This window comes from Bison bison, unplaced genomic scaffold (assembly GCF_000754665.1).
Source record: "Bison bison bison isolate TAMUID 2011002044 unplaced genomic scaffold, Bison_UMD1.0 scf7180017864042, whole genome shotgun sequence".
Taxonomy (NCBI): Eukaryota; Metazoa; Chordata; class Mammalia; order Artiodactyla; family Bovidae; genus Bison; species Bison bison.
In genome coordinates, this window is record NW_011494614.1 from 1,080,656 (window position 1) to 1,089,443 (window position 8,788).

The window sequence follows — 8,788 nt, forward strand, 5'->3', positions numbered from 1 at the left end:
TGAGAGTTGGACTGTGAAGAAAGCTGAGCACCAAAGAATCGATGCTTTTGAACTGTGATGTTGGAGAAGACTCTTGAGAGTCCCTTGGACAGCAAGGAGATCCAACCAGTCCATCCGAAAGGAAATCAGTCCTGAATATTCATTGGAAGGACTGATGCTGAAGCTGAAACTCCAATACTTTGGCCACCTGATGTGAAGAGCTGATTCATTTGAAAAGACCCTGATGCTGGGAAAAATTGAGGATGGGAGAAGGGGGCAGCAGAGCATGAGATGGTTGGATGGCATCACTGACTCAATGGACATGAGTTTGAGTGAACTCCGGGAGTTGGTGATGGACAAGGAGGCCTGGCGTGCTGTAGTCTGTGGGGTCACAAAGAGTTGGACACGACTGAGCAACTGAACTGAACTCTGCATAAAAGTTAAATAAGCAGGGTGACAACATACAGCCTTGACTTATTCCTCTCCTGATTTGGAACCAGTCCGTTGTTCCATGTCTGATTCTAATTTTTGCGTCTTGACCTGCATATAGGTTTCTCAGGATTCAGGTAAGGTGTTCCCATCTCAGTGAAAACAAGACCAGGAGCTGACTGTGGCTCAGACCATGAACTCCTTGCAAAATCCAGACTTAAATAGAAGACAGCAGGGCAAACTACTAGGCCATTCTGGTATGACCTAAGTCAAATCCCATGTGATAATACAGTGGAAGTGACAAATAGATTCAAGGTATTAGATCTGATAGACAGAGTGCCTGAAGAACCACAGATGGAGGTTCGTAACATTGTACAGGAGGCAGTGATCAAAACCATCCCCAAGAAAAAGATATATGAAAAGGCAAAATGGTTGTATGAGGAGGCCTTACAAATAGCTGAGAAAAGAGGATAAGCCAAAAGCAAAGGAGAAAAGGAAAGATATATCCATCTGAAAGCAGAGTTCCAAAGAAGAGCGAGGAGAGATAAGAAACCCTTCCAAAGTGAACAGAGTAAAGAAATAGAGGAAAACAACAGAATGGGAAAGACCAGAGATCTCATCAAGAAAATTAGAGATACTAAGGGAACATTTCATGCAAAAATGGGCACAATAAAGGACAGAAACTGTATGGACCTGACTGAAGCAGAAGATATTAAGAAGAGGTGGCAAGGATACACAGAAGAACTGTACAAAAAAGATCTTCATGACCCAGATAACCACGATGGTGTGATCACTCACCTAGAGCCAGACATCTTGGAGTGTGAAGTCAAGGGGGCCTTAGGAAGCATCGCTACGATCAAAACTAGTGGAGGTGATAGAATTCCAGCTGAGCTCTTTCAAATTCTAAAAGATACTGTGAATGTGCTGCACTCAATATGTCAACAAATTTGGAAGACTCAGCAGTGGCCACGGGACTGGAAAAGGTCAGTTTTCATTCCAATCCCAAAGAAAGGCAATGCCAAAGAATGTGTAAACTACCGCCCAATTGCTCTCATCTCACACGCTAGTATAGTAATGCTCAAAATTCTCCAGTCCAGGCTTCAGCAATACTTGAACTGTGAACTTCCAGATGTTCAAGCTGGATTTAAAAAAGGCAGAGGAACCAGAGATCAAATTGCCAAATCACTTGGATCAAGAGAATTCCAGAAAAACATCCACTTTTGCTTCATTGACTGCACTAAAGCCTTTGACTTGTGGATTACAACAAACTGGAAAATTCGAGAGTAGATGGGAATTCCAGACCACCTTCACTCTTGACTACTGTTACTTCTATCCTTATTCTCCTTCCCAATCCCCTCCCCTGCCCTTTTAAAGCCATATCAGATCATAGTGGGCTACTTTTAAAAGTTTTTTTTTTTTATCTGTTTTTGGTTGCGCTGGGTCTTTATTGCTTTGTGTGGACTTTCTCTAGTTGTGAGTGGGGGCTACTCTCGTTGCAGAGCACAGGCTCTTGGCCTGCAGACATCAGTATTTGTACAGATAGGCTCAGTAGTTGTGGTGCATGTGCTTTAGCTGCTCCGCAACATGTGGAATCTTCCCAGACTGGGGATTGAACCTGTGTCCCATGCATTGGCAGGTGAGTTTTTATCCACTGCACCACCGGGGGAGTCCCATAGTAGATTGCTTTTTATCAGTGTGGAATAGTTGTCTTTTTTTTCAGTACTTCATGAAACGCTGGATTTTTATTTCTAGTAAAGTATTTCAAGAAAACATTAAGAATTATAGCTTTATTGAGATATAATTTTTACTATTTTGCAGTTCATTTTAAGTGATAATTGAGAAGTTTTTCATGTGTTTACAGAGTTATGAAACCATCATTAGCTTTTTGAATTCTTTTATCACCCTGAAAGGAATCTTGTAACCATCAGCAGTCATTCCGCATTTCCCCTCCATCCCCCTCAGCCCTATAGATTTGCGTATTCTGGACATTTTATCTAACTGGAATCATAACTTATGTGTTTTTTTGAAATAGGTTTCTGTCAGTTATACAGTATTATGTTTTCAGTGTTCATGCATGTTGCAGTGTGTTTCAGTAGTTCATGACATTGTATAGCTAAGTAGTATTCCATTCTATACATAGCAGATATTTTGCAAATGTGAGTTGGACCATAAAGAAGGCTGAGGGCTGAAAAATTGATGCTTTCCTTTTGTGGTGCTGGAGGAGGCTCTTGAGAGTCCTTGGACAGCAAGGAAGTCAAACCAGTCAATCCTAAAGGAAATCAACCCTGAATATTCATTGGAAGGATTGCTGAAGCTGAGTCTCCAGTACTTTGGCCACTTAATGAGAAGAGGTGACTCATTAGAACAGACCCTGATGTTGGGAAAGATTGAGCGCAAAAGGAGAAGGGAGTAACAGGATGAGATGGTTGGATGGCATCACTGACTCCATGGACATGAGTTTGAGCAAACTCCTGGAGATATTGAAGTCCAGGGAGGCCTGGCATGCTGTAGTCCATGGAATTACAAAGTTGGACACAGCTTAGTGACTGAACAGCAACAAAATTCACTTACAGTTAATGGACATTTGTGTTGCTTTCACTTATTGGCTCATATGAGCCGTGCTGCTACGAATGTGTACAGATCTTTGTGTGGACATGTGTTTTCATTTCTCCTGGGTTTATGACTACTTGTGGACTTTGGGTTACATGATAACTGTATCCAACCCTTTGAGAAGTTGCCGAACCATTTTCCACAGTAGCTACATCATTTTACATTCCCACCAGCAATGTACGAGGAACCTAGTTTGAACACATCCTCACCAAAAAGTTGGTGTTGTTGATCTTGTACTATCCTGTTGTTGTTTAGTCACTGAGTTGTGTCGGACTCTTACTACCCCACCAGGCTGGAATACTGGAGTGGGTTGCCGTTTCCTACTCCAGGGGATCTTTCTGACCCAGGGATCAAACCCACATCCCACGTCTCTTGCATCTCCTGCCCTGGCAGACAGATTCTTTACAATTGCACCATCTGGGTAGCCTCTGTAAGTGTCCTAATGGTGCCTTATTGTGGTTTCGATTTGCATTTCTCTGGTGGCTAATGATGTTGAGCATATTTTCATGAGCTGATCGATCATTTGTCTATATTCTTTGGAGAAATGTCTATTTAGCTCCTTTACCCATTCAAAAAAATGGATTATTAATTGCTTTATTATTGAGTTGTAATAATTCATTATATACTCTCGATCCAAGTCCTTTATCAGATAAATGATTTGCAGATGTTTTCTTCCCATTTATGAGTTGTTTTTTCACTTTGTTGATGGTATCTTTTGATCAAGAAAGCATTTTAACAACAGAAAATGAAAAAAATCTTTCAGTCTTTTATTGGGAGTTCACTAGTGTATGTATAGGGCTTCCCACGTAGCTCAGTTGGTAAAGAATCTGCCTGCAATGTGGAAGGCCTGGATTCAGTTCCTGGGTCAGGAAGATGCCCTGGAGAAGAAAATGGCAACCCATTCCAGTGTTCCTGGGAGAATCCCATAGACAGAGGAGCCTGGCAGGCTACAGTCCATGGGGTCATAGGAGTCGGACATGACTTAGCTATCTTTCTTTCAAGTGGAATGTGCACCATCTTGTATATATTGAACTTCTTTCCTCCCCATCTCAACCTCCTCTCCACTCTGCCATCAGTCTGTACCAGGCAGGTTTGCGCCTAAGTTGGGCTAGTTAAATCCTCTACATCCTGCAGTTTTGAGAAGCAGTCTGTTCCTCCCTTGGGCCAGCAAGAACCTTTTATTTTATTGTAGTGGGATAGCTTCAGGGAGAAAGTTTGAAGATATAGGTTTTTCCATTGAGGAGCCTGTCATCTTTGACTTTAAGTCTTAATCCCAGTGGGTCACTTTAAAGATGTGCACCTTCATCTCTGGACTTGGCTGGAGTTTTTACAAAGCAATCTTTGTTGCATCTGTTTTACGTAGTGGGTTCCCACTCATTCTGATAAAAGGAAAGAATGTAGTAAAGAAAATAAGCTTTCACAAAATTAAAGGACACATATTATATATAAATATATATGTGTGTATAAAAATATATATTTATAATATATTTATATATATATTTAAAATATATATATATACACATATATACCTATATGTATATATTAGGGTGTATGTGTATAAGTTTTATATTTATACAATACTTGATGAAAGCTCATTAAAAAGAATGAAAAGTTCTGTATTTGCATGGGCCTTTTGTAGCATGCCGACTAACAGATGCATAAAGACCAAGTGTGTTAGAGAAGGAACTTGGCGTATTCCCTACAGTGGTGTTTGAAACCTTCTAGATCTGCCGTGATAGGTTTAAACTAGAAAATGGAGATGTTTTTATGAAGATTTGGGAGACAGAATGATTGGGAAGGAACATGATTTAGTAGCTTAATTTTGAGAGGACCTTATAATGTATTGATTGAAGTCAGTACTTAGGTCTTGAGTATGTAAGGCATGGGGATGAAGGATGGAGGGAATTCTAAAGCATCAGTTAGAGAGTGATCCCTGCTGGGTGGTGGTGTGGTGTGGTGTGGTGTGGTGTGGTGTGGTGTGGTGTGGTGTGGTGTCCAGCGTCTTGAGAAGGCTGTGTGAGAGATGTGACATTTGAACTGGGCCCACATACGAAAACAGGACTGGGGTGGATCCTGTCAACAGAGCATCATGGACATGAGAGAAACACCTGGAGCCTGCAGAGCAGATCATATTGGATAGTATTTGAAATGATTTTAATTCCCAGCTAAGGAGTTTGACCTTAATTCATTAAGGATCCATTGAAGGTTTTGGAACCATGAAATTGACATTGATCCCATAAACACTTACCCAGAGTGTTAGGTTAGGCATTACAGCCCAGCTGAGGTAGAAACAGAGCCTGACAGCAACAGTTAAGGCCTAACCTTTAGTTTCCTTTCTAAAAAGTTTTCATCCCAATAATAATGAGTACTGATGATGATGATGATGGCCACTTACTGATCAACTTCTATGATGCATGCATTGTGTAAAGTTACTCATCTGGATAGTTACTGACCTGGATGTATTATTGAGCTCTGTTGTAGAGATGGAGTTGAGATTGAGTGGAGGCCAGGTGCCTTGCTCAGGGGTGGAGCTAGGATGTGGGCCCAGGGCCGACCTCTGCCAAAGGTCATTCTGGTAACCCTTAGTGTGGCCCTCTGTTGCTTCTCTGCAGTGTCACACTGCCAAGACACCTTCTCCATGAGCATTGTTGCATTTGGGGTGCTCTTGTGTTTGCCCCCAGGGTGAATGCTTATCCTCTGCTGAGCTCCCAGTTCTCTTAGTAATACTGCAAGTATTCCAGGCCCTAGGGGGTCATTTTTAGTGTAACTTGACATGTCTCTGTTCTCCCCTATTATGTATTGTATTTATCAGTTTGCATATTTTCATGTACTGGAGTGGAGCATCTCACACCTACTGTGTTCTTCTGGTTTACCTGTGTGACCTTGAGTTGTACCTACAGCTCCTGGATTGGTTAGACGGTAGGCTACTGTAGGGTGAACTGCATGGCCTCTGAGACTCCTCCTGTTTGGGGGTTGCTGCTGCTGCTAAGTCGCTTCAGTCATGTCCGACTCTGTGCAACCCCATAGACGGAAGCCCACCAGGCTCCCCTGTCCCTGGGATTCTCCAGGCAAGAACACTGGAGTGGGTTGCCATTTCCTTCTCCAATGCGTGAAAGTGAAAAGTGAAAGGGAAGTCGCTCAGTTGTGTCCGACTCTTAGCGACCCCATGGACTACAGCCTACCAGGCTCCTCCATCCATGGGATTTTCCAGGCAAGAGTACTGGAGTGGGGTGCCGTTGAGGCATCAACAAAAAACAGTGGCTACAGGATGCTATGGAGAGCAGCATCAGAAGGATGAGTCAGTCATTCTTTATATACTGACCCCTGACCCCACTCTCAGTAACATTCATGTTCATAAACTTTCTAATAATCTGACTTGGTGGCCTTGAGTTCTACTTGATATCAGTGAACTAGAGATGTGGCCATAGCCCCAGAGTTTTAGAACTGGTGCACTTTCAAAGCAGCTTCTTCATCACTTTCTGCATCCTTTCCACCTTTGAAACCTCCCCACCTCTCTCCCCCAACCATCTTCCTTAAGATCTCTAGCCACTCCTGTTTTTTTGTTATCACTTAGAACTGAGTCCCCACTGCAGACCAGTTAAACCAGAATCTGATGGGATTGGGCTGAAGATACTGGCATTTGGTAAAAGCCGCCCCTGCCCTGGGTGATGGCATGTGTGCGCAGGCCTGAGAGTCACTGTTTCTTGCCACTGCTGCCGCCATTTCTCCTTTTTAATGACCAGTCCTAACTCAGCTTGAGAGGGGTTAGTGAATCCGAATAATTTTAAAGAGTACAGTACTTGTGGCTGTGTTTTATTTTTTGTTTTTAATTTTAAATGAAAATTTTGTGTGCATCCTAATTTTTATACTAGTTCACACTAGACTGTCTTAGGGCCCAGATATCCAAATCTGTCTCATTGATGTGATAGCTTAACATCAGTTAAATACGGTGCAGTTAAAATATATCACCAAGAGGTCTGTATTTGAATTCTGTTTGAATTTTTAAAGGTATTCAAGTTGTGGAGTAATATCTTCAGCAATTTTTAAAAAAGATGTGTATATGTTTAAACAGTCAACGATACAAGGTAAAAACCTGAAAAGATATAAAGCTATTAAATGATTGAGATTTTTTTCTAGGCATATTCGCATTAAAAATTTTCTATAGTGTGTGTTTCTTCCATATTTTAATGAAAACAATCTTGAAAGAAAAATATACCCGAGACAAAGTAGGGGATGTGTGAATATGTGTGTTATTTTTAGCTCTTGAGGCTAAACTATTCTGAGTATTGAGAATAGTACCATACTGAGAGTGAGTTAATAGCAAGGCTTGGCACACAAAAGCTAGGATTTGGGTCCTTGTTATTTTTGTTTTTGCTTATTATAGCTAAGCTAAACTTGTCTCATCTGATGGTTGGCATTTTGCTTTGTTGAACAAGTGAGAGTCATGAGATGATTAGTCCATAACAGGGGCACCAGAAAATGATGACACTAATAATTTATTGTTTGGTTTTTAATGACGATGGCATAATTTTAACGATAATATCTGTTATTGATGGTGCTTTCTGACAAACGATTATACTAGGAACAGAATGTTGACCTAGTGTCTGTTCATCTTTTGGCATTGGCTGATTACTGAAGCAGTGCTTACTTAACATGTGCATTTGAATTTCAATTTTAAATAAGACACAATTAGAATAAGTAGTTTCAACCAAAACCTAACAATAGTTATCTCTGGGTTACTGTTGTCAAGTAATTTTAGTAGTGCTTAAAAAATAAAAACAAACCACTCAATTTCTAACAGATGTTTATTTCTACTCTTACTTTTGTTAGAATAGGTTCCTTTAAAATTGAGAAGGTTGGAGAACCTATTGCTGAAATAATGAGAAAACAGCATTGTGCGGTGATGTTTCAGGAGGACGATTTCTTCCGAAATGCTGTTTCACTAATCCTTGGGGAAATTTGGCTGTGAGCATGCAATTATTACATTTTTATCCCCAGAATGGGCTAAAGTTGGCACCATATCCCTCATGGTTGCCAAAGGCAACACATTGATTTAATTTGTGCCCCTGTGGCAGATACTTTTGAGTAATTTTAGTGATTTTTTTTTTTTTTTAAGCTACATTTTCTGTTTCCTTCCCGGTCTCCTACCTCTTGTCACTCACTGCTCTTTCTGGCTGAGTCCGGAGGCATCTTGTGTTTGTTGGGGAGAGCAGAGTGATCGAAGGCCCAGGTGGTTGTCCAGGGTGGCTGCTCTGGTGTCCCTGGCAGGGCTGGAGGTTGGGCAGCGCAGGTGGGAGTGCTGCCTGGGGCTGGCCTGCGGGGATGGCCAGTCCCCCTACAGATGGGCAGACACAGAACACCCCTTAATTAGGCATGTTTGAACCATGCCCTGCAGCCTGAAAAATGTACCCCAAGAGAACCGCATTTGGGGAATTTTGAATTTTTTGAGTAGAACTGTGATTTTTAAAAATATTTGTTTTAAAAAAGTTTTATTGAAGTATAGTTGATTTATAATGTTGTTAATTTCTGTGTACAACATTAATTATGTATCAGTTATTTATATATGAAGTGTTAGTCACTCAGTTGTGTCTGACTCTGCGACCCCATGGACCCCATGTCCATGAATTCTTCAGGCAAGAATACTGGAGTGGGCTGCCATTCCCTTTTCCTTGGGATCTTCCCGGCCCAGGAATCGAACCCAGGTCTCCTGCATTGCAGGTGGATTCTTTACTGTCTGAGCTACTGGGAAAGCTACCCACCCCCACCCCCC

General features: G+C 41.5%; 1 protein-coding gene across 8 annotated transcripts in view; it reads left to right on the forward strand.

Annotated features, from left to right (window-relative positions):
• Positions 1 to 8,788, forward strand: part of MED12L (mediator complex subunit 12-like) — a 368,195-nt gene that overhangs the window by 66,053 nt on the left and 293,354 nt on the right. The window lies entirely within an intron of this gene.